This window comes from Pongo abelii, chromosome 1 (genome assembly GCF_028885655.2).
Source record: "Pongo abelii isolate AG06213 chromosome 1, NHGRI_mPonAbe1-v2.0_pri, whole genome shotgun sequence".
Taxonomy (NCBI): domain Eukaryota; kingdom Metazoa; phylum Chordata; class Mammalia; order Primates; family Hominidae; genus Pongo; species Pongo abelii.
This window is the reverse complement of record NC_071985.2, coordinates 113070815-113097096: the sequence shown is the minus strand read 5'-3', so window position 1 is coordinate 113097096 and position 26282 is coordinate 113070815. Positions and strand designations below refer to the sequence as shown.

Here is a 26282-nt window from a genome sequence, read left to right as displayed (position 1 = left end):
CAGCTTATTCATCATGCTCATAGAGCCTTAGGCATGATAATTTTTGCTATAGTCTCCTTAGTTACATTAATAACCTCTGTTGTGGTGTCCTCAGTATCAATGCACAGCTCCATTCAAACAGCTCAATATGTAGAAAACTGGACATACACAGCTGACCAGGCATGGATGCTTCAAAATAAAATTTACACCGAGATACAAACAGAAGTGGCAATGTTAAAGACTACTGTTCTGTGGCTAGGAGAACAAGTACAAAGTCTGCAGTTGCAGCAGGAATTGTGTTGTCATTTTAACCATACTCATATTTGTGTGACCAATTTGGAATATAACAAAAGTGAATATCCATGGGACCTTGTAAAGGCCCATTTACAGGGAGCTTTCACATCCAATGATACTTTTGATATTAATGATTTACAAAGTAAAATCCTTAACTGGAATAAGCAGACTCGAGCGTTTCAGCCCTCTTTAAAAGCTTGAGCAGAATTCCAATAAGGTTTAGAAAGCCTTTACCCTTGGACCTACTTCAAACAGCACCTCAATGTCTTTTTTATACTATTGTATTAATGTTATTATGTTTCTGTTTTTTGTTCATAGTCTGCAATATCAGCTGGACCACCAAATGGCAATTGAGAGCTGCACCACCTGCAAATACCTTTATTCAATTAATGCAGAAACAAAAAGGGGGACATGTTACAGGCCAAAAAGAATGAGGATCGTGACCAACTCAGGATACCACTGGAGGCTATTTAAGCAAACAGAAAACTGTTCTCATGAAAGCAGGATGTTGGAAAACTGACAAACTACGTCTGCTGCCAGAAGGGGTGCTGAGGGCAGTCACACCCCCAGTGCAGTGTTCCTTGTGATTATCTATAGGAACATCTGAAGCTGTTGTATAAAGAAAACAATTATGTGTACCTGTGATAAATCAAGCAGCTGACCAACCATTACCTCTCCCTACCTGCTCTTTCTACCTAATAAATACAAAGGGCTGTAGAAGCTCAGAGCTGCCTTTACTCACTAGAAGCAAGGAGTCCCCTGACCCCTTGTTTTAAAACATATCCTTTTGTCTTTGTCTTCATTTCTACAATTGACCCCCTTCGTTCATGCTGTAGTAACCAACAGCAAAAGTACAGGCCATATAATTAAGTGGCTATCATTAGATAGCCTTCCTTTAATGATGTTCTTCATCTAGGAACCCAGAGCTCTCCAGGGTAAAATGGCAACTGAGGTTTTGGATATATTGAGTGGTAAAGAAAGTCACCTCCATAAATCTTAGTAATTGGAGCTGTCACCATTACAAATTTCTAAACTTTGCAAGACTACAGCAGCATTTCAAATGACACTCTGAGAGAGGAAAGAATGGGCTCGTGGATTTCTCTCCAAACATATTTACTGCACAAAGGCAAAGTTCACATTACACTTGGAGATTTCTCTCAGTCTAGTTTAAGATCACAGATTGTGGATCCCAGACAACTGGTATCAACCTACTAGTGTCCTGTTAAGGCTAAACCTAAGACTCTTTGCCACACTGCAGCCTTACAATTGGACTTCTCTTCCTGTTCCTGGGAAGAATTAGAGATATACATTAAAGGTCACTTTTCTTCTGAGAAAAGGGATACTGGAAGAGACAGGAGCAATGAGTATGTGGCAGGAGTTCAAAGTGGTAAGGGGAAAGCCAGGAGCCACAAAGCATAGAGCTCCAGGGCTACCTTAGGGGATGAAGTGACCAGCACCCTGACACTTCTGTCCAGTTTTTTAACAATCTAACAGTTAGAGTTTCTTTATTTTCTTTCAGCTACTCCTGGCAATGGTGAAGACATGGAATTTTTGCAAAAAAAAAAAAAAAATGGGGTGGAGGAAAATAAAGCATTTGTATGAGTATATAACCATACAAAGAGAGGGCTCATCTTTAGCCCTCTCCAGGGTCAGCCTAGAATCCGATCTGCTCCCCAGCATCTTCTGTTTCCTGGCAAGTGTTTCCTGCAATCTTGGATTGGCAATGACAGGCTGGAGCTGCCTTGTGACAGGAGCAGGAGGGTTTCTGGGTCAGAGGATCACCCACCTGTTGGTGGAGGAGAAGGAGCTGAAGGAGATCAGGGCCTTGGACAAGGCCTTCAGACCAAAACTGAGGCAGGAATTTTCTGGTAAGTAAACTTGATTCATGGGTGTGTGGCTCCATTTTAAACCCTGCATGGGTGCAGGAAAGTGAACCTTTTCTAGCAAGTTACAGAAAGTTGTAGTCAAATCTAAGCCAATCCCACATCCACAATCATCATAAAAAGAATATTAAATAGTATAAAAAGGCATCATGTGAAAGATACTGGACGGGATGTCCAGAGACTGGATTCTGGCCCTGACCCAGAACTTGAAAGGTAGCCACTTTGGACACCAGGCCCCTTTTATTCTCATCTAGAAAATCCCACATCAGTTATTTTTCTTGTCTATGACTTTTTTATGTTCTGAAGCTTTTTGTCTTGGCAATTCCTTTGCAACATTCACAAAGGACACCATTTACCTGGAGACCTCACCAGTGGGTCCCTGCCTCTCTAGACTGCCCTGAGCTTTGTTTTGTTTTGTAGCATCCTTGGCATCTTTAGTGAAGGCAAAACAAAAGGAAGTGAATGTATAGGTGAGTAAGTGTGTGTGTGTGTGTGTGTGTGCCAGAAAGTGAAAGAGAGAGAGAAAATGAGGGGGGAGAGAAAATCAGAGAGAGAGAATGAGAAAGACAGAGAATGCATGAGAAAGAGTGAGAGAGAGGATAAGAGAGATAGAGAGCATCAGTGATAGAGAGAGCCCATGCACAAGCGCACAGCACAGAGCAGAGATGGCAAGAGGCAGTATGAGGCCAGATATGCCTCATTTTGATTTTTCATATATGGCTTTATTTTTTAACCATTTGTCTCTGTTGCTCAATCACCAAGAAATTGCAGAATTTGGTGTAGCAGATCCTTGTGCAAATAACCCCATGAGGAAGGTAGAAAAGGGGTTGCATCCAACTGAACAATGAACCAACAAGGTCGAGAAACATAAAGCAACTTGCTGAGACCATCTAATTAATGTGTAGCACAGCTCAGACCAGAGCTTCCTCCAGAGGCTTCCTCACTTGACTCCGGAGCTGATGCTTGGCAAAGTGGGTCTTCAGTCTCTCCCTTTGCCTCCCTGGGTGCCCAATTCCCTGTCCTCCTTCCCAACCCAGGGTACTGGGAGGACTGTGCATCTACATGTGGGCTCTGGCTGTGCAGAGAGTCATGACCTGCCCTCAGAGAAGCCACTACTTGACAGCACTCAGGGACCACACCCAACACGCTGTTCCTCTTTTGCTCTTCTCTGACCTCTTCCGATTTCCTCCACCCTCTGTTTTAACGGTGTCTTTCATAAACAAATATTAACACAAAACAAGATTAAATGTTTGTAATCTTTATGTGTCACCAGTATTTACAATCTAACACGTAATACCAGAAAAAAGCAATGCTCAGCCTAGAGGAATTGCTCCTTATGGTGAAATGGCAGGGGATATAATGGATGGGCAGTGGCCTGTATGAAGATAAAAACAAAGAATCCTTTCAGTGTTCTTTCTGTGCCAGGCACTGTGCTACATGTTTTGCATGTGCTGACTCATTTGTTACTCATATCAACCCTATAAGATTGTTAATATTATTATCCTCCTTTCTTACAGATTAGGAGACAGACACAGAGAGGTTAATTAACTCACCGAAGGTCCCAGAGTTAGAATATGGCAAAGCTGGATTTGAACCCAGACAGGCTAGTGCAGCATCTGTGCTCTCAAGCAGTAGTTCATCTAGCAGCTTGAGGAAGGAGGGAACTATGGCTCCAACACAAAGTCTCTTTTCCTAGTCTCTCTAGATCCCTGTGAACTCATTGAGGAAAAGCCTTTTCTCTTGGCTTTAGACTTCTGCTTTGAAATGGCAATTCCTATGAGCCAGTCTGTCTGAAGTTGGCAGCAAAGGGGAAGCAGAGGAAGGGAGCAGGAAATGCAGAGGTGGAAATACAACCAGAGAAAATTCAACTCTCAGGCTGTTACCCACATCCTCCCCAGCAGCCTCTTCCCTGCCTCCCCAAACTACAGGGCCTCCTTGGAGTTACCTGGCAATAGGAAGGGGCTGGGAGTAGACAAAACATGGCAAAGGCATTAGGAGAGTAAATGGTCCTGTCTGAACCCCTGGAGGGAATTACTCCAGTCTTGAATTTTTCACTCTGAATTTTACTCTCATTGTTCTTTGGCCTTTGTTGCCAATTTCAGTTGACCTGGTTTATTCTTACTCTTTCTCAGAAAAGTTTATTCTAAATGGCTAGGCCTGTACCTGGTGTACAGAGTACAAGGCTTAGAGGTGGGGTGGGCAAGTTTGAGTCTCCATTAGAAACGTGACCTTAGATCTGTCCCTTAACCTCTCTGATCCTCAGTTTCCTCACAATAAAGTGGGACTCAGAAAACCTGTCTCATGAGATTGTTGTAAAATGAAATAAGCAAGCTGTGAGTCATATGCAGATTATAAAGCACAAACAAGCATAGAGTATTTATCCAAGCTCCAGGTACCACAGCGTTCATTGCATGGGCTAATTCCAGGTGACAACTTTACTGGCAGCATAACATCTTGTGGATTTCAAAGGAGCCTGAAGACATTAAAGTTGTAACCACTGCCCTCGGCTAGACAGCTGGAATATTAGTTCATTGGTCACTAACTTTCAGCATTGCTATCTGCTTTTTATATCTGATAAGAGTTTTTCATGGACATTCCTCATTTAAGCCCATCCACAATTCCCTAGTAATGGCTCCACTCTCCTCCCAGTTGCCCAAGCAGGAAACCATAGGGGTGATTTTGTCTTCTTTTTCTCTCAGCCCAGATCCAATAGGTACCAGGACCTTCAAGGTAAGGTCCAAAATTCAAACCTGTTGTATCTCTCCCCTCCTCTGCTTCCACTGCTGGACCCTGCTTCCAGTCCTCATCGAAACTTTGACACAGATACTCTGATTAATCTCTTAATTACCTTACCTTCTCATATCCCCTATACCAGTCCTTTTTATATCCTCAAGCCAATGTTGACTTCCTACATCACAATTCTGCTTCTGTTTCTCTCTATCTCTTTTTTTTGGAACAGGGTTTGGCTGTGTCACCAAGGCTGGCATGCAGAGGCATGATCTCTGCTCACTGCCACCTTCACCTCCTGGGCCCCATTCATCCTCCTGCTTCAGCCTTCCAAGCAGCTAGGACTATGGGCATGCACCACTGCGCCTGGCTAATTTTTGTATTTTTAGTAGAGACGGGGTTTCATGAGGTTGTCCAGGCTGATCTTGAACTCCTGGGTGCAAGCAATCTGCCCACCTCAGCCTCCCAAAATGATGGAATTACAGGTGTGAGCCACCACACCCTGCCTGTTTCTCTACTTATTCCAAATATAAATAAGGGGTTTCTCTGACATGGTGCTGGAGACCTAAAATCATGATCCCTCATCACCTGCAGAATTAAATTCAAATTTTCCCTCTTATACCCAACTCTCCACAATCACCCTACTCTAAAAATTTTGGTGAGCTTTCCCTGACCCTAGAAATGCTTATATTCCAAGCACACCTGACAGTTCATTGCTCAGATTACATTTCTGAAATGAGATGGGGTGGAAACAGATGTTTGCTCTTTTCCAATAAATTGCTACACATTCTGACTTCTGTGTCTCTGTTTACTTGTTCCTTCCATGGAATGTACACCCTCCACCCCAACACCCTGACTCTAGCCATCCTCGAACACCTATGTAACATCATCTTTATCAGGAAACCTCCAAGCCAGTTTCAGAAACCATTCAGATAACCTGTCCCGTGTTCACACAGAGCTCCAGAACAAGACCAAGCTGATGGTGCTGGAAGGAGACATTCTGGATGAGCCATTCCTGAAGAGAACCTGCCAGGACATGTCGGTCATCATCCACACCACCTCTATCATAGATGTCATCGGTGTCACTCACAGAGAGTCCATCATGAATGTCAATGTGAAAGGTACAGTAGCCTGGAGAGGAGATGAAGCAAGGTGGGGAATTAAGGATCAGAAAGACAAACAACAAAGGAAGAGAAGTCCCTCCACTGAACATCTGCTGGGCTTTTGGCCAAGTGTCTTTGCTGATCACTACCAACTGGGGAAGTTCAAAGCTGCTATCTTCAGTTTTTTACATGAGGAAACCAGTGCTACAGATAGCAAGTAACTAGTCCAAGACTCCCCAGGTAAGTAAGTAAGTAGGAGAATTAGACTTTAAACTCACCCCTGTGTGACTCCAAAGGCTGTGGACACTCTATTATGGCTCCAGTCAAAAGTCAGCTAAACTCCGACTTCAGACTCTTGATATTCAGCCACTCTTTGCCTCTTTGGGACAGAATCAAACCTTCCAGGTGCCACCATAGTCATCATTTTAAACCTTGTGTGTAGGCCTATGATAATGAAATGGGAAAAATTCCCTCATCCCCCTCACCAGGCATGCAATGAGGGTGTGGCTTGCTCCTTCAGTGCCTCACTGCTGAAACCTGTATGGGAGCATACAGGCAGGCAGGCTGTGGGACTCCGACACCATGGTAGTGTCTGGGGTGAATGTTTACAGCTCCTGAAGCCCCAGTGGGTGTGTGTTACATGGTGCTCTTTTAGTCTTGCTCTTTTAGTTTTGACATCTACAGGCGGCTTGTTTTAACCAGCTAAATTAGATCCTCTACCTTGTCGGAAGGTCAGAGGGCTTTCTGTATCCTGGGTTCTTGCTTTCGTTACCGGAAGAATTGGATCACACCTGGGCTTGGAGAATGAGTACAAGGTTTTTTTGAGTGGAGGTAGCTCTCAGCAGCTGGGGGATGCCAGAAGGGGAGGGTTTTCCCCTGGAGTCGGTTGCTCAATGACCCAACTCTTCTCCAACCACCCCAGGCAAACTCCACATCATTTTGCCCGTGGATGTGTTCCTCCCAAAGTCCAGCTGCCCGTGTATTCCTCTGCTGATGTGTTCCTCCGCTGATGTGTGCCTCCACTGATGTGCCCTTCCTGACATCCAGCCCCTTCTGTCTGCTTCTGCCAATCTGTTCCTCTCAATGTCCAGCAGCTTGTGCATGTGCCTGCTAGGGTACTGGGGTGTTTTATAGGCAGAGAATGGGGGCATGGCAGGCCAGGGTGTTCTTGGGAAATGAAACATTTGGGCAGAAAATGCTTGTCCTCATCTAGGTCCCTGTGGGTGCAGGCCTAGCCAGAGACCACACCCTCCTTCACCCAGCACTTCCCTTCCCCACTCCCATATCATTTAAAGGGACCACACTCTTCCCTTCCCAGCACTCCCATATCAAGAACATTCAGAGCCCTCCTGCCCACCTCAAAGAAGTTCTCTTGAGAGAACTAGCAAAGCTGGTTCACAGAGGTCTGTCAGGACAGAATTATCCAGCACATGCTTTCTCACAATATTTTCTTAACAAAAAGAGTTTCCCAGTATGCAGAATATGATCTCTTCAGCTCACCACAAGGCCTGCTATTACAGAGCCATTTCAAACTAGGTACTCAAAGTGCACCTTCATTCAATCCTCATCCCTTAAAAGCTTGGTGGTCTTTCCAAATTGCAGCTTCCCAAACTACTTTAAATTCAGACACATTCCCTTAAGGAAACTTGCCATGCAGTCTCACCCTCTGATTCCCAGAGTCCAGTCGCTTCAGCACCACAGCACCCAACCACAGGCCTGGCCCTCCACATTCAGTCTACTCGGACGCCATTTCTCATGCAACTAATAGCTTTTGAGTCTCCAGCACCAAAAAAAAAAGAGAAGAAAGGAAGAAAGAAAGAAAGAAAGAAAGAAAGAAAGAAAGAAAGAAAGAAAGAAAGAAAGAAGAAAGAAAGGAGAAAGAAAGAAAGAAAGAAAGAAAGAAAGAAAGAAAGAAAGAAAGAAAGAAAGAAAGAAAGAAAGGGAAAGACAGAAAGAGAAAGAAAAAAACTTTTCCAGTTTCTATTCACTCATGTCTTTCAGTACCCCTACAGTGCAAGGAGGGTATTAAGAGTAACCAGTTTTTCATTTGAATTGTTAACTCTCCACAGCTCCCAACAACAAGAAATGTGAAATGACAGAGGAAGTGTTAGAGGCATCTGTTTCCTAAACCATTATCACTCCAAGGCTTAGATAATATTTCACAATGTTGGTCATTTCCCCCTTGAAGGTAAACTACTTCCACATTTTCTCTGCCAACAGATTAATTGTTGAAAACATGAGGCTGTCTCTCCAGAAACTCAAATTCCACAGAGACTTTAAACAGGGCCAAGAATAAAAAAATAAGAAAAAATAATAATCCTTTGCCTAGGAAATTCCTTCCTTCTTCAAGGGAAGGCACTCTGAACACCTCCATGAGCTTCGCTTCCACACAGCTCAGGGGAGGCTGCAAGGTCCTCCCAGTGCAGGTGTTACCAGCAGAGGGCACACTCCTCTCCCCAGTCCTCCACCAGGCTCCACAGGAAATGCCAGGGCAGGGTTTAAAGGAAGGTTTATCACCCCGACTTTACATAACCAGGTAAACAGAGTCACAGCCAGAATTGGAAGCAGCTTTCCCAGGGAATGCACAATCAGGAAAAGAGTGTGGGTTTCCAGCATCTCCCCACAAGCCACTGTTTGCTCAATGACTCCAGGAATGGTCCTTGTGACAAAATTTTATTAGTGTGCTCAAAATGAGAAGAATACCAGCAATTGCATGTATATTTAAGAGTACATTTCAGACTGTATATTGCTTATATACAACTGTGTATGGGTGTGTGTGTGACATAAATTCTTCCAGTGCCCTTTTCTGCCTAAGGACTGGGACTGTCCATATTCTCAGAGTATATCTTCCTGATTTTTTAGTTTTTCAATAATCTGCCATTAATGGTATTGATGTCACATTGTAATTTTTCAACATCATTACTTGACAGAATATAAACTGATAACTCTAGGTCCTTTGCCAAAATTACAGTATATACACACACACACACAGACACACACATCCATACACCCAAAAGTCTAGAAATTCTTGCTCTCCAGAACCCACATGTCAGTTTCTTTTCATTTTGGTGTTTTTCCTATGGCTGTAGCATGGCCCAGTCTCAGTCAGAGTCACATAAAAATATACCCCGAGTCTGTTATAACCACTGCACTTGGGAATGAATATCTATGCACGTTGTTGGGGCCCTTAGTTATATTTTCTGAGACTGACAGAATGCTTTTCATTGGTAGGTACCCAGCTTCTGTTGGAAGCCTGTGTCCAAGCTACTGTGCCAATCTTCATCTACACCAGTACCCTAGAGGTAGCCAGGCCCAATTCCTACAAGGAAATCATTCAGAACGGCCATGAAAACAGCCTCTGGAAAACATACGCTCTGCTACATACCCATACAGCAAAAAGCTTGTTGAGAAGGCTGTGCTGGTGGCTAATGGGTGGACTCTGAAAAATGGTGGCACAATGCACACTTGTGCCTTAAGACCAATGTTTATCTATGGGGAAGGAAGCCCAATCCTTTCTGCCAGTATAAATGAGGCCCTAAACAACAATGGGATCCTGTCAAGTTTCAGCAAGTTCTCCAGCGTCAACCCAGTCTATGTTGGCAATGTGGCCTAGGCTCACATTCTGGCCTTGAGGGCCCTGTGGGAGCCCAAGAAGGCCCCAAGTGCCCAAGGACAGTTCTACTATATCTCAGATGACACACCTCACCAAAACTATGATAACCTTAGTTACACCCTGAGCAAAGAGTTCAGCCTCTGCCTTGATTCCAGTTGGAGCCTTCCTTTATCCCTGACGTACTGGATTGGCTTCCTGCTGGAAATAGTGAGCTTCCTGCTGAGGCCAATTTACACCTGTCGACCACCCTTCAACCACCACAGAGTGACATTGTCAAATAGTGTCTTCACCTTCTCTTACAAGAAGGCTCAGCAAGATCTGGCGTATAAGCCACTTTACAGCTGGGAGGAAGCCAAGCAGAAAACCATGGAGTGGGTTGGTTCCCTTGTGGACTGGCACAAGGAGACCGTGAAGTCTAAGACTCAGCAATTTAAGGATGACAGAGATGTGCATGTGGGTATTGTTAGGAGATGTCATCAAGCTCCATCCTCCTGGCTTCATACAGGTGAAAAGGGCAAAAGCCCAGGTCCTGCTGCCTCCCTTTCACATAATAGCCAACTTATTGTCTTCCTCATGTCATCAAAACCTGCCCAGTCCCTGGCCCAACCAGAAGCTTTCTGTCCTAATCATATACCAGAGGAAATACAATGTGATTTGCTTTTTCCAAATCTCAGTGGCTCATTCTGAACAATTGTGGTCTCTTCTAACTTGAGGTCATTTTTAACTACTAGAGCTCCATTTCTACTCTTAAATGAGAAAGGATTTCTTTTCTTTTAAATCTCCTATTTCTTCACACAGTTCAATGTAAAGAGCAATAAATGTTTTAATGCTTAACTTGGAGGGAGGTGTAGTTTCTGTAAATACCTAGTTCCCTTCTTTTCTTTTCATTTCCAGGTATCACCATCTTTAACTTAGGAGAGTAGCATGAAGCCAGGGTTTTGGGGTGGGCAGAGCATTGGGAGGGTCAGGAAGGGCGATGAAGACTGAGTAAGCTCTACTATGTTTCAGGCATCTACAACATGACCTACATGTGACATATATTACCCCACTCAATGCTTATCAGAAACCTATCACGTGGGGGTGACTATTCCCATTTTACCATTAAGGAAACTTATTCACCTTCTCACTAATGATTAGTGGCTAGGCCTGCTACCAGGAAGTTGGTCTTGAAAGTCCTTATCTTTCCATGGAATCATGCAGCCTGAACTGGTCTTGTCAGTGGTACAGCAGAGCACTGGAACATGGGGTGCTGATACTTGGGAGAGCCCCACCTTTTTGGGGTTACCTCTTTCTTGCCCAATCTGGTACAGGGGAATCTCTAGAACCAAGGAGAATCCCTGAGGGGCATCTGAAAGAGTTTGCATGCCTTTCCTAATGGCTCTTAGCAGGGCAGAGAGAAACAAAAATGCAGCAGGCCTCCACCCGCTTCACTGTCAATTTCTTTGAAGGTCTCTAGAACACTCCTGGCTATATGTGTGTTGGCCATTCTGATCATACATAACTCTGCATTTCACCCTTTCAAATCACACAATGAAGCACACCATGGGTTCCTGGGCAAGTAAAAAAAACACGTGTGAACTTCTCCCAAAATATACCTTCTACTCAGCCCAAAATTACAAGTCTACTATCCCACATCCCCAGATTTAACTGTCTCTCTCTTCTTTCTCCTTCTCTTCTCTAAATCATATCCTTTCTTCCTTTATTCTTCCATATCCTTAGCCTCTTTCTTCCCTCCATCTCCTCTTTAATCACTGGTTCTCTCATTCTTCTCAATTTCCCTGAAGAGAGGAGGCCAATCAAGACAAGTTTGGGGACTTCAGTGATGACATAGTCATTAACCAATCAATGAAAACACAGTCAAAAGAAACACTGTCAGGGGCATCAGGGACAGAGTTGAACTGAAGCAGGTGAGGAGGTTGCTATGGGTCCAGAGTGTGGGGATGGAAGCTGTCTCCCTCTGGACCTTTGTGTATCACAGCCATGATGAGAGTCACATCCAACATCAAGGTGGCTTTTTTCTTACACAGGAAATTAATAGATCATTACTCAGTTGAATTTGATTACCACAGTAGAGTTAGTTTCAGTGTTCATTCTGAAGAGAAAAGGGAACCACATTCTGGCCCAGATGAACAGGTTACCACCATCTTCAAAAGCCCAAGGAACAGATGATCATCACCAGTGTCAGTGGGGAGTGGCCCCAGGCAGTGGGGTAAGGTGAAAAATGCAACATCCAGTGGTCACTCCCAAGATGGCTGAATAGGAACAGCTCCAATCTGCAGCTCTCAGCGAGATTGATGCAGAAGATGGGTGATTTCTGCATTTCCAACTGAGGTACCTGGTTCATCTCATTGGGACTGGTTGGACAGTGGGTGCAGCCCACAGAGGGTGAGCTGAAGCAGGGTGGGGCATTGCCTCATCCAGGAAGCACAAAGGCTTGGGGGATTTCCCTTTCCTACCAAGGAAAGCTGTGACAGACTTGCCTGGAGAAAAGGTACACTCCTGACCAAATACTGTGCTTTTTCCACAGTCTTAGCAACCAGCAGACCACGAGATACCCTCCTGTGCCTGGCTCAGTGGGTCCCACACCCAGGGAGGCTTGCTCACTGCTACTGCAGCAGTCTGAGATAGACTGGCAATGCTGTAGCTTGATCGGGGGGAGGGGCGTCTGCCATTGCTGAGGCTTGAGTAGCTCACAGTGTAAAGAAAGAGGCTGGGAAGCATGAACTAGGCAGAACCCACTGCAGCTTAGCAAGGCCTACTGCCTCTATAGTTTCCACCTCTGAGGGAAGGACATAGTAGAATAAAAGGCAGCAGACAGCTTCTGCAGACATAAATGTCCCTGTCTGACGGCTCTGAAGAGAGCAGTGGTTCTCTCAGCACAGCATTCCAGATCCGAGAACAGACAAACTGCCTCTTCTAGCAGGTTCCTGACTCCCATGTAGCCTGACTGGAAAACACCTCCCAGTAGGGGCTGACAGACACCTTAAACAGGTGGGTGCCCCTCTGGGACAAAGCTTCCAGAAGAAGGATCAGGTAGCAATACTTGCTGCTCTGCAGCCTCCACTATTGATACCCAGGCAAACAGGGTCTGGAGTGGACATCCAGCAAACTCCAACAGACCTGCAGCTGAGGGGTCTGACTGTTAGAAAACTAACAAACAGAAAGGAATAACATCAACATCAACAAAAAGTACATCCACACGAAAACCCCATCCATAGGTCACGGTCACCAACACCAAAGACCAAAGGTAGATAAAATCACAAAGATGGGGAGAAACCAGAGCAGAAAAGCAGAAAGTTCCAAAAAACGAGTGCCTCTTCTCCTCCAAAGGATCACAGCTCCTCACCAGCAAGGGAACAAAACTGGATGGAGAATGACTTTGAAGAGTTAACAGAAGTAGGCGTCAGAACTTCGGTAATAACAAACTTCTCCGCGCTAAAGGAGCATGTTCTAACCCATTGCAAGGAAGCTAAAAGCCTTGAAAAAAGGTTAGATGAATTGCTAATTAGAATAAACAGTGTAGAGAAGACACTAAATGACCTGATGGAGCTCAAAACCACAGCACGAGAACTTTGTGACGCATGCACAAGATTCAATAGCAGATTCAATCAAGTGGAAGAAAGGGTATCAGTGATTGAAGATCAAACTAATGAAATAAAGTGAGAAGACAAGATTAGAAAAAAAAGAGTGAAAAGAAATGAACAAAGCCTCCAAGAAATATGTCACTATATGCAAAGACCAAATCTACATTTGACTGGTGCACCTGAAAACGACAGGGAGAATGGAACCAAGTTAGAAAACACTCTTGAGGATATTATTCAGGAGAACTTCCCCAACCTGGCAAGGCAGGAAAACATTCAAATTCAGGAAATACAGAGAACACCACAAAGACACTCCTCAAGAAGGCAACCCCAAGACACATAATTGTCAGATTCACCAAGGTTGAAATGAAGGAAAAAATGTTAAAGGCAGCCAGAGAGAAAGGTTGAGTTACCCACAAAGGGAAGACCATCAGACTAACAGCAGATCTCTCGGCAGAAACCCTGCAAGCCAGAAGAGAGTGGGGGCCAATATTCAACATTCTTAAAGAAAAGAATTTTCAACCCAGAAACTCATATTCAGCCAAACTAAGCTTCATAAGTGAAGGAGAAATAAAATCCTTTAGAGACAAACAAACGCTGAGAGATTTTGTCATCACTGAAGGAAGCACTAAACATGGAAAGGAACAACCACTGCAAAACCAGCCACTGCAAAAACATGCCAAATGGTAAAGACCATCAACGCTGTGAAGAAACTGCATCAATTAATGGGCAAAATAATCAGCTAACATCATAATGACAGGATCAAATTCAAACATAATAATAACCTTAAATGTAAATGGGCTAAATGCCCCAGTTAAAAGACACAGACTGGCAAATTGGATAAAGACTCAAGACCCATCAGTGTGCTGTATTCAGGAGACCCATCTCATATGCAAAGACACACATAGGCTCAAAATAAAGGGATGGAGGAAGATCTACCAAGCAAATGGAAAGCAAAAAAAAAAAAAGCAGGGAATGCAATCCTAGTCTCTGATAAAACAGACTTTAAACCAACAAAAATCAAAAAAGACAAAGAAGGCCACTACATAATGGTAAAGGATCAGTTCACCAAGAAGAGCTAACTATCCTAAATAAATATGCACCCAATACAGGAGCACCCAGATTCATAAAGCAAGTCCTCAGAGACCTACAAAACAGACTTAGATTCCCACACAATAATAATGGGAGATTTTAATACCCCACTGTCAATATTAGACAGATCAGTGAGACAGAAGGTTAACAAGGGTATCCAGGACTTGAACTCAGCTCTGCACCAAGCAGACCTAATAGACATCTATAGAACTCTACACTCCAAATCAACAGAATATACATTCTCCTCAGCACCACATCACACTTATTCTAAAATTGACCACATAATTGGAAGTAAAACACTCCTCAGCAAATGTAAAAGAACAGAAATCACAACAAACTGTCTCTCAGACCGCAGTGCAATCAAATTAGAACTCAGGATTAAGAAACTCACTCAAAACTGCACAACTACATGGAAACTGAACAACCTGCTCCTGAATGACTACTGGGTAAATAATGATATGAAGGCAGAAATAAAAACGTTCTTTGAAACCAATGAAAACAAATGTATACAATGTACCAGAATCTCTGGGACACATTCAAAGCAGTGTGTAGAGGGAAATTTATAGCACTAAATGCCCACAAGAGAAAGCAGAAAATATCTTAAATCAACACCCTAACATCACAATTAAAAGAACTAGAGAAGCAAGAGCAAACAAATTCAAAATCTAGCAGAAGACAAGAAATAACTAAGATCAGAGCAGAACTGAAGAAGACAGAGACACAAAAAAACTTTCAAAAAAATCAATGAATCCAGGAGCTGTTTTTTTGAAAAGATCAACAAAAAGGATAGACTGCTAGCAAGACTAATAAAGAAGAAAACTGAGAAGAATCAAATAGATGCAATAAAAAATGATAAAGGGGATATCACGACCAATCCCACAGAAATACAAACTACCATCAGAGAATATTATAAACACTTCTATGCAAATAAACTAGAAAATCTAGAAGAAATGGATAAATTCCTAGACACATACACCCTCCCAAGACGAAACCAGGAAGAAGTTGAATCTCAGAATAGACCAGTAACAGGTTCTGAAATTGAGGCAATAATTAATAGCTTACCAACCAAAAGAAGTCCAGGACCAGACGGATTCACAGCCAAATTCTACCAGAGGTACAAGGAGGAGCTGGTACCATTCCTTCTGAAACTATTTCAATCAAAAGAAAAAGAGGGAATCCTCCCTAACTCATTTTATGAGGCTAGCATCATCCTGATACCAAAGCCTGGTAGAGACACAACAAAAAAACAGAATTTTAGACCAATATCCCTGATGAACATCAATGTGAAAATCCTCAATAAAATACTGGCAAACCGAATGCAGCAGCACATTAAAAAGCTTATCCACCACGATCAAGTAGGCTTCATCCCTGGGATGCAAGGCTGGTTCAACATATGCAAATCAATAATCGTAATCCATCACATAAACAGAACCAACAACAAAAACCACATGATTATCTCAATAGATGCAAAAAAGGCCTATGACAAAATTCAACAGCGCTTCATGCTAAAAACTCTCAATAAACTAGGTATTGATGGAACATATCTCAAAATAAGCATTCCCTTTGAAAACCGGCATGAGACAAGGATGCCCTCCCTCACTACTCCTATTCAACATAGTGTTGGAAGTTCTGGCTAGGTCAATCAGGCAAGAGAAAGAAATAAAGCATATTCAATTAAGAAAAGAGGAAGTCAAATTGTTTCTGTTTGCAGATGACGTAATTGTATATTTAGAAAACCCCATCCTCTCAGCCCCAAATCTCCTTAAGCTGATAAGCAACTTCAGCAAAGTCTTAGGATACAAAATCAATGTGTAAAAATCACAAGCATTCCTATACATCAATAACAGACAAACAGAGAGCCAAATCATGAGTGAACTCCCATTCACAATTGTTTCAAAGAGAAAAAAATACCTAGGAATTCAACTTACAAGGGATGTGACGGACCTCTTCAAGGAAAACTACAAACCACTGCTCAACAAAACAAAAGAGGACACAAACAAATGGAAGAATGTTCCATGCTCATGGATAGGAAGAATCAATATCATGAAAATGGCCATACTGCCCAAGGTAATTTATAGATTCAATACTATCCCCATCAAACTACCACTGACTTTCTTCAAAGAATTGGGAAAAAAATACTTTAAAATTCATATGGAACCAAAAAAGAGCCAACATAGCCAAGACAATCCTAAGCAAAAAGAACAAAGCTGGAGGCATCACGCTATCTGACTTCAAACTATACTACAAGGCTACAGTAACCAAAACAGCATGGTACTGGTACCAAAACAGACATGCAGACCAATGGAACAGAACAGAGGCCTCAGAAATAACACCACACATCTACAACCATCTGATCTTTGACAAACCTAACAAAAACAAGCAATGGGGAAAGGATTCCCTATTTAATAAATGGTGCTGGGAAAACTGGCTAGCCATAAGCAGAAAGCTGAAACTGGATCCTTTCCTTACACCATATACAAAAAATAACTCAAGATGGATTAAAGACTTAAATGTAAGACCTAACACCATAAAAACCCTAGAAGAAAACCTAGGCAATACCATTCAGGACATAGGCACGGGCAAAGACTTCATGACTAAAACACTAAAAGCAATGCAGCAAAAGCCAAAATTGACAAACGAGATCTAATTAAACTAAAGAGCTTCTGCACAGCAAAAGAAACTATTATCAGAGTGAACAGGCAAACTACAGAATGGGAGAAAATCTTTGCAATCTACCCATCTCACAAAGGGCTAATATCCAGAGTCTACAAAGAACTTAAACAAATTTACAAGAAAACAACAAATCACCCCATGTAAAAGTAGACAAAGGATATGAACAGACACGTCTCAAAAGAAGACATTTATGCAGCCAACAGACATATGAAAAAATGCTCATCATCACTGGTCATCAGAGAAATGCAAATCCAAACCACAATGAGATACCACTCATGCCAGTTAGAGTGGCAATCATTAAAATGTCAGGAAACAACAGATGCTGGAGAGGATGTGGAGAAATAGGAACACTTTTACACTGTTGGTGGGAGTGTAAATTAGTTCAACCATTGTGGAAGACAGTGTGGCAATTCCCCAAGGATCTAGAACTAGAAATACCATTTGACCCAGCAATCCCATTACTGGGTATACACCCAAAGGATTATAAATCATGCTAGTATAAAGACACATGCAGATGTATGTTTATTAAGGCACTATTCACAATAGCAAAGATTTGGAACCAACCCAAATGTCCGTTAATGATAGACTGGATTAAGAAAACGTGGTGCATATACACCATGGAACACTATGCAGCCATAAAAAAGGATGAGTTCATGTCTTTTTACAGGGACATGGATGAAGCTGGAAACCAACATTTTAAGCAAACTATCACAAGGACAGAAAACCAAACACTGCATGTTCTCACTCATAGGTGGGAATCGAACAACGAGAACACATGGACACAGGGCAGGGAACACCACACACCGGGGCCTGTCAGGGGTGAGGGCCTGGGGGACAGACAGCATTAGGAGAAATACCTAATGTAAATGACAAGTTGATGGGTGCAGCGAACCAACGTGGCACATGTATACCTATGTATCAAACCTGCATGTTGTGCACATGTATTCTAGAACTTAAAGTATAATAAAAAAATAACTAATTAAAAAAAAGAAAAAAGAAAAATGCAACACCCCTCCCTCCCCAGCCACTGCACAAAATGCAAGAGCCAGCATCGCTCCAGCTCTTGTAAGGCAAGCACAATATCCATATGTTAATGCCAAATACCATAGGAAACGAAGGAAGGTGGTGGAATCAGAGACAAGACTCCTTCCCCTGGTTTTTCAGCCTGGTGAAATCCTACACTTATGAAACCACCAGGGCAGTTTTCACAAGTAAAGGAAGGAAGAGGACATATCTCCAACAGGCAGTGAAGGGTGATCAGCAAAAGAGGCGAAGAGGCCCGATCAGTCAGCTGTCTCAGTAAAGAGATACAAAGGCCTCAGAGTATTGTGGCCAACAAAATGTGCCATTCCTTCTTACAATTGAGGGTGCCAGGCAGAGCTCCTGCACCAAGCTCTGATGCACCTCACAGGATGCACCATACGGGGGCAGAAAGGCTCGGAGGGAAAAACAAGGAAACCTGACCTGGAAGGTACTTTTGGGTCCTTTTTCTCCACCTGGGTGGCTCTGCAGGGTACCTGACAAAGGAATGAATGAAAGCACAGGCAAGTGCTCAGCCACCGGTTTAAGGGCTAGGTGTATATGAGTACAGAGAATGAAGCTGAGCTGAAGTCACTGGGAAAAGCCACAGGAGCCAGTGGGGCTTGAATGAGGCCTTGAATTCCTCAGTCCAAGCAATGGGCACAGCCCGAGCAGTGGTGCAGAGGAGGATAGGGGGGCATGAGGAGGACCCCTGCCTTCTGGAAAGCATGTACAGAGGGCAGATGAGAGCGCTCGGGTGCCAGACTAAGCCACAGACTAGATAGGCAGATTCCAAGGGCCAAGGTGTGCCCCAGAGCCTGTGATGGACTGGTGAGAACTGGCAGGAAAGTGACCAGAGACCAACTCTTATGATGTGAAATCCCGTGATTTCTAAATATTAGTGACTAACTCTAAATTTGAAAAAGCAGTGTGAAGATCTGCTCCAGGAGAGGGATGTGTGGGCTAGTGTTCCAACTGTATGTGCAATAATTTATATCTTAAAAAGTGGGTGGCAAGGTGTCAGCAGCAAATCTGTTCATTCTTGGCGATAAGTCCCAAATATACATTATTATATCATATTCTCAGCTTTCCTGTATGTTTAACATAGATTATAATTTTTTAATAAATTAAATTTGGTGGGGATCAAATATGCAACTAAGAAAACACATTCACAGGCTGGACCCAGGATTAAGGTCTCTGATTTTCCACTTCTGCTCCCAGTCTAGTGGTCCAGTGCGGGAGATAAAATAGGAGACATGTTAGGTGCAGTGCACAGTAAATGTGAAGAGTGCCATAAGAAACGAAAATGCTTCCGGGAGATCCATTCCCATAGGGGATTCATGGGGTCCTTGCATTTGGGCTAAATATCAGAAGATGGGTAGGATTTCAAAATACAGGAATGTGAGGGAAAGTATTCCAGGTGGAGACAATGGAGTCTGCAAAGACCCAAGTGGGAAAGGGGTCACTTTTAGGGAACAATGAGACCAGACCAGAGAGCACCACGCCAAGGGAGAAATGGAAGATACGCCTGGAAAGACATGATGGGCACACACAGGATCACCCAGGGCCACCCCAGAGACACCCTGCCTCCTTCCTTCATTGACCTCAGAGTAGGAGTTCTGTGTCCCCATTAAAGACGACTTGGGCTGGGCACGGTGGCTTACGCCTGTAATCCTAGCAGTTTGCAATGCTGAGGCAGATGGATCACCTGAGGTCAGGAGTTCGAGACCAGCCTGGCCAACATGGCGAAAGCCCGTCTCCACTAAAAATACAAAAAAGTTAGTGGGCATGATGTTGGTGCCTGTAATCCCAGCTACTTGGGAGGCTGAGGCAAGAGAATTGTTTGAACTCGGGAGGCAGAGGTTGCAGTGAGCTGGGATCACACCATTGTACTCCAGCCTGGGAGACACAGCAGGACTCTGTCTCAAAAAAATAAAATAAATAAGTAAATAAATAAATAAAACAAAGAAACAAACAAAAAAACCAACAAAAAAAAACCAACTTGACATTCAATTACTTCACACATACAACATGCCTCATGTTCTCTCAAAAATCGGACTCTATGGGAAAAGAATGTCTCCTCCAGCAATGAATATTGATGGCGATGCTAAAAGCTGGGACATCACTCACTCTGCAATGGGAATTGTTCAGCTGTCCCTGGAAGATTACCTTGGCAGCATGTTGTAGGATGGACTGAAAGAGATGAAGAGGATACTTCAAGATCTAGGTAAGAAATGAAGGCCTGATTTATGTGTTGGTAACAAAATGGAATACAGGGACAAATGAGGCAGGCCCGAGGCAGAATGGCCACTAGTTTTGACAGGACTGGGTGTGGGCACAGAACTCTCATGCACCCACTTTTTCAAGAAAGAAATCTGGACAACAGCCCCCCACTCTTCCCACCTATCATTCAGTGCTACCAACTTTACCTCCACAACACCTCTTGAACGTGTCCTCTTCCTCCCTGGTAACAACATTCCTACTTGTACCTGCCACAGGCCTCCCTGTCTTGGAAAGTCACTCATGAAACCTATCCTCAGCAGTGTTGCCAGAGTTGTCTCTCCAAACTAGTCTCACCACGTCATGCCCTTACTTAAAACCAACCACTGGGTGGAGACCCAGGACTGTCAGGATGAGCCTGAGAGCCCTGGCATAACATAGAGGGCCTCTGAAGCCCTGGGCCCTACCTAACACCCCAGACTAATTCTCACCAATCCCTGTCCTGTCCCCAGATTCTCCTACTTTGTGCCTCAACAATTTTCAAAAACTCAGGGCTTCCTGCCTGCAGCATGCTTTTACATCTACTCGGGCCAGTGCATGGCATTCCTTCTGCTTAGAGGGTGCCCAGCTCTCCTGCCAGCACATCCTTCCCAGCTCCTTATTCACCATCCAAAGCATCTCTTTTACAGCCTCTGTGCTTTGTGCATATCTAGTTGCACTGCCATTAATTTTTTATTTATATATCCTGTTCCCCACCCTTACACTGTCATGTCCTGAGGACAGTAACTCACCATGTCATCTCTCTGTCCCCACTGACTGACACAAAATAGACACATGGGCTGATGGAGAGATAGATGGATGCACGGATGGAAAGATGAAACACCAACAAACTCAAATGCTAGGACGGAGAGAGGAGGGGATGGGGAGTCAGGGAGCAGAACGCTTTGACTGACAAAGCAAGAAAGAATTCAAAGACAAATTTTCAGGGTGTCAATGAACCTGAAGAAGCTGGATCATCATGATGAGAGCTGGGAAAGAGATAAGCCACACAGTGGGTATGGTGCTGAGAATGAACTCATTTGTGTGATATAAAGAGAGAGGGGGGTTATGAGAGGCCCATGAGCAGGGAAAGGGAAAGGCTGATGAAGGCGAAGCCCAGCTGCCAAGGTTATAAAGGGACTGGGAATTAGATCCAAAACCTATAATGGTACAAGGCCTGGAGCATTTTTATACTACAAAAAAAGGAAAATCTGCTTTTGAAAATTGAATTCAGAAGAGAATCGCCCACTCTTAGTTGACTCAAGTGAGGATCACGCAACCTCTCTGTCTACGTGTGCTTCTTAAGACATCAGGGGACTCTGGTGGAAATTTGAGGGGCATTCTTTTTCTTTATCTTGGCCCAAGATCCCACCCAATGGTAATGAGCAGGGAATGGAGTCGGTGATCTGAGGCATGAAAGAGGTTCGTTATGAGGAAGTGGAGAGGGAAGGCTGGATGAAAAGAAAGTGGCTTAGCCACTCTGTCCCCAAAGGCAGGGAGCACTGAGGTCAGTTGCAGACTCCAAAACAGTCAGTAATCTGTTCTGGAAACCTGAAGTTCCTTATTGAACAGCGCAATCTTTCCTCAAGAAATGGAAGAACCAGCACTGATGCAGTCAGCCCTTCTTCCAAAACAGGTACTGGGACAGAGAGGTGGGCGTGAGATGGACTCTGGGCCTATTGTCATCTTAGCATAAACCCTGGCCACTAAAGTAGGAATACCTTTCTCATGAGCCTGGCACTAACTCCCTCCCGCACCAGCTGGAGTCTGTCAAATCCCTGGTGTAGCTCTGAGCAGAGCAGCTCTCTGGGCACAAGGCCGGTGAGGTCACCCAGGATCTGTGCTTGGCTTAAGGGGCTGCCATGGGACCCCACATTTCACTTTGCACTGATCCCTGTAAAATACACAGGCAGTCCTGATTTTGAACTTCTTCCAGCAGCAGGCAAAACACCTATTACTGACCTAGCATGGTTAAATAGAAAAGGCTTCCTGACTCCTACAGGGCAGATCAATGTCTTTGTGGAGTTCAGATTTTAGAGCAAAGAAAGCTTCATCAGGTATGGTGGGGCACACCTGTATTCCCAGCTACTGGGAGGCTGAGGGGGAAGATCACTTGAATCCAGGAATTCAATGCCAGACAAGACTTCATCTCTAAAATTTTTATGAAATTGAAGTTAAAGAGGGATCTAGAGACCTTTACTCCAGCTTTTAACTGTGGGCTCCTTTCCTGCTTTCATTTTACTGACAAGAAATCTGAGGCCTGGGAGGTGAGATGACTTTTCCAAGGTTCACCTAGACCACTGTCTGTAATGGTGACCTACGATTTGCTACCTTTAAGGTAAAATATTTATTAAGGGGAAAAAAAACTGGGATGAGAGACATTTGGAAAGAGGGCAGAGGGTAGGTTTAACGAGAAGTCTGCTGTCTAAACCATCTATCTTGCCTATATAACCCAACCTCTCATCTGAACATCAGCTTGTGGACGTGGATGCTGCATAAATGGAGACAGGCAGGTGCTTCATGGTAAAGAAATGAAAGTAGTTGGGGGTGAGAGGGACTAAGGAAAGGGGTCAAGGAAGGCAAAAAACAAGTGAGTATTCTTTTGTTTTAGAAGAAGAATATTTTTGCAAATAAGAGTGAAGAGTGAAAATCCTGGGTTCTGATTTCAATTTTGTCATCGAAGTTAAGCAAATCTCTTCACCTTCCTGGGTCTGTTTTCTTTCCTGCAAAATGAAGGTTATGGCTCATTTCTAAGGTCTGTTGCCAGTGACATTGGGCTTTAAAAGTGTAAGATGATTTGCATCCTCTGGCACCTGCACACTTCTGCCCCTAAACTTTGTAATAACATAAGCCTCCATTGCTTATTTGTTTGTGTGAAGCCAAAGCTATTTGAGAAAGTGGTTTCCCAGTCATTCCTGGCTCTAGTGGCACATGGCACCTCACTGGAAAAGGGGCATCATACCTCTCATAGGGTTGTAAAGGACCAAGAAGTGGGCCAAGTAGGAACCGATTCCCTCCTTCCCTGATATCTGATGACCACTGAACTGCAGAACTTAATGCTGACTTAAATACGGCCTTTTGTTTTGGCATTAAGCTATAGATGTTTCCCAAGAAGATTTTAAAACTCTTAGACAATCACTAGAAATTAAAATGGGCAGGACCAATAGAGACAGTGCCTACTGAAAAGGAATCAGAAACCCAGAAAAGTCATGCCTTGCTCAAGTCCACTGCCAGTTAATGCCAAAGCTCTGCCCTGCACACTCCACACACAGCACACCCTCCAAGGAGAAGCAGAACTAGTTCCTTCTTTCTTCCTGTTCTCAGGAAAGGGAGGCCATGCCTTCTCACTCCCTCATCACCCTGCCCCAGGAGCTGGAAATCCCAGAGGACAGAGTCCATATGCACTGCAACTGCCTCTCTCCTCCTTCTGGGATCCCAAGAGCTATGATACAAGACTTTAGGATGCCCCTCAGCAGCCCCTTCTCTGCAGCACTGAGCACGACCACCTTGTAACCACCTTGCTTCCTAACGTTCACACAAGGCCCTGAATCTTACAAGAGCCTTCATGTTTGTCATTTGGTTTGATTTCCCCACACCTCATTATCTGCATCTTTCCACTGCACAGATGAGAGCAAGATCAAGAATACCTATAGGGCTTGGTCTAGGCTGCAGCAGCGCTGAACATTGGCTGTGTCAGTCCAGTGAATCTCAGGCTGTGAAGTCATGTCTGTGATTTCTACCAACTCTATTAACTTCAACACAGAAAGCAGTAGAGCTACTTCGGGTGAAACCTTGACGTGACCCTCATTTCAGACATTCACTAATGCTACCCCCGACAAGAGAATGTCTAGCCAGATACTTTTCCAGCCCCTTGACAAAGGAACTAGCTTTTCCAAGGTCACACACTGTCCCTTCCCTCACCCAACAAAGCCAGGTACAGTGGACATTGCCTGATTTGCAGCAGTGGTGGAAACCCTGACTTATAGTTGCAAAGTCCTTGGCAGAGAATCTGCTTAACTCTGAGCCTTTGTTGAATGTACCATCTTGCCCTAGCATAACATGTAAAGCCTTGACATGAAGTTCCCCCCTGTCCACCTCCCACACCCTGCAGCCCCAGGGGCCAAATCCTTAAAGTCATACTTATAGTTGGCAAAATAATTTACCCCAAGCAGGTTGGGCAGGCAGGAAACAAAATCAGCCTTCACCTTCACCCTTAAATGGTGTTGGAATGTATAAGCATCTCTACCTCTCTCATATCTGTCTCCCCAGCATTGAGCACTATGTCTGGAACATGTCCACTCAGCTGAGGGGTGAACTTCTCAGGGTCTCTGCTCTTAATGAGTCACAGCCTTGGGGTCTGGGGAAGGCTGGCCATACACAGATGGTATCAGAACAACCAGGCAGAACCACTCCCTACTTCAGCCCTTGATGCTTTCAGAAAAGCAACTCAGTGGAGTGTCTTCAGTGAATAAAAAGAATGCATGGAACTGCTTCCAGTGAATCCCTAGTCTCTAGGAACAGGAGCCTGTCAATTCTTTCACTTGTGTTGAATATCTTTCAAATATATGTGTGGGAATGCCAGCTTGAACACCACACAAACACTGACGCCTTATTCAAACTTCTTAAACAGAGGGAAACATGGTATATGGAACAACTTGCCACCCATCTCACTGGCTTCCAAAGCTGAACAATCCCGGCTGCCGGATTGAGGTAGGGCACCCACTGGATGCAGAGAGCACTGAGAAAATGGCCTGGATCTCATGGCAGCAGCTGGAAATTGAAACCCATTGGAATGTGCTTTGGGTTAGTGAACATGACCTTGAAACCACAGTCTGGCAGCAGAAGACTGCAGGGTACTTGCAGCTGTGACGATGAGACAGAGGAGCAAAGACTAGACAATTCATGCTGGAGACTAGCCAGGTGTGCTCCTCCACTCCCACCAGGGGCAGAGAGGATGGAAATTATGTGATTGCCAAGGGCAGCTGAGAAAACAAGTCATGCCTGGGGTTTTGCTTTGTTAAGAGAGCTGAGTTGGGGGAATAAAGATGTGAAAGAAGCGGAAGAAGGCTGACTGTGAGTGGTGAAGATGGTGAAGGCCAGCAGCAGTCTTCCACACCTATTCCATTGTCATCTGATGGACAGCCAAGACAGGCACTTTTCCTGGCTCTTACTTATGATATTGTCTTCACTATTTGGAACAGTTGTGTGAAATGTGGCCTACCAGGAGCAAACAAAGCCTGATGCACCTTTCACTGCCCTTTGCCTCCATAATTCTGGGGGAAGAGAGGATTTGAGCCTTATGTATTATACTTACTATAATCCCCAAGAAAGAAAGGGGGTCCCTAATTGGTCCTAAAGAGTTCTCACCCTCTTTGCCCATTAAAATCACCCAGGGGGTTTCTACAAAATTACAGGTACTTAGGCCTCATTTCAACTAATTGCTCTCTACATTTAAAAGACAAACAGAAAAGCTCTCCAAGGTTAAGAAAATCTGTAGCTTAAACTAATCAAACCTCAAAAATTCCATGGCAATCAGGTAGAGTTTCTTTAATTGGAATGTGGGCAGAGGCTCACTCACATCAAAGATAGAGATAGTTGGGCACAAAGGTTCATGACTATAGTCTCAGCACTCTGGGTGGCCGAGCAGGAGGATCACTTGAGCCTAGGATTTGAAGACCACCCTGGGCAACATAGGGAGAACCCATCTCTACAGAATTAAAAATTTGTTAAAAGTCTAGCCAGGCATGGTGGTGCATACCTGTAGTCCTAGACACTCCTGAGACTGAGGTACGAGAATCTCTTGGGCTGGGAAGTTGAAGATCGTACCACTGCACAACAGTACTCTGGGTAACAGAGCAAGACCCTGCCTCATAAAAACAAACAAAAAAAGAAGGTCAGAGAAAAAAAAGTCTCTCTCTAAATGAATAGCCTCAGCACTGGCTTTTCCAATGTCTCTCTTGCTGCTTACCAAACTGTGTTCTCCATATAACAGCCTGAGAGATTTTTTAAAGTAAACTCAAATCCTATGTCTCACCTGTATAAAACCTTTCTGGGGCTT

General features: G+C 43.9%; 1 pseudogene; it reads left to right on the top strand.

Moving 5' to 3' along the window:
• Nucleotides 1–1996: 1996 nt before the first annotated feature.
• On the top strand, nt 1997–25093 carry LOC100450898 (3 beta-hydroxysteroid dehydrogenase/Delta 5-->4-isomerase type 1-like; annotated as a pseudogene).
• The last annotated feature ends 1189 nt before the right edge of the window (nt 25094–26282 follow it).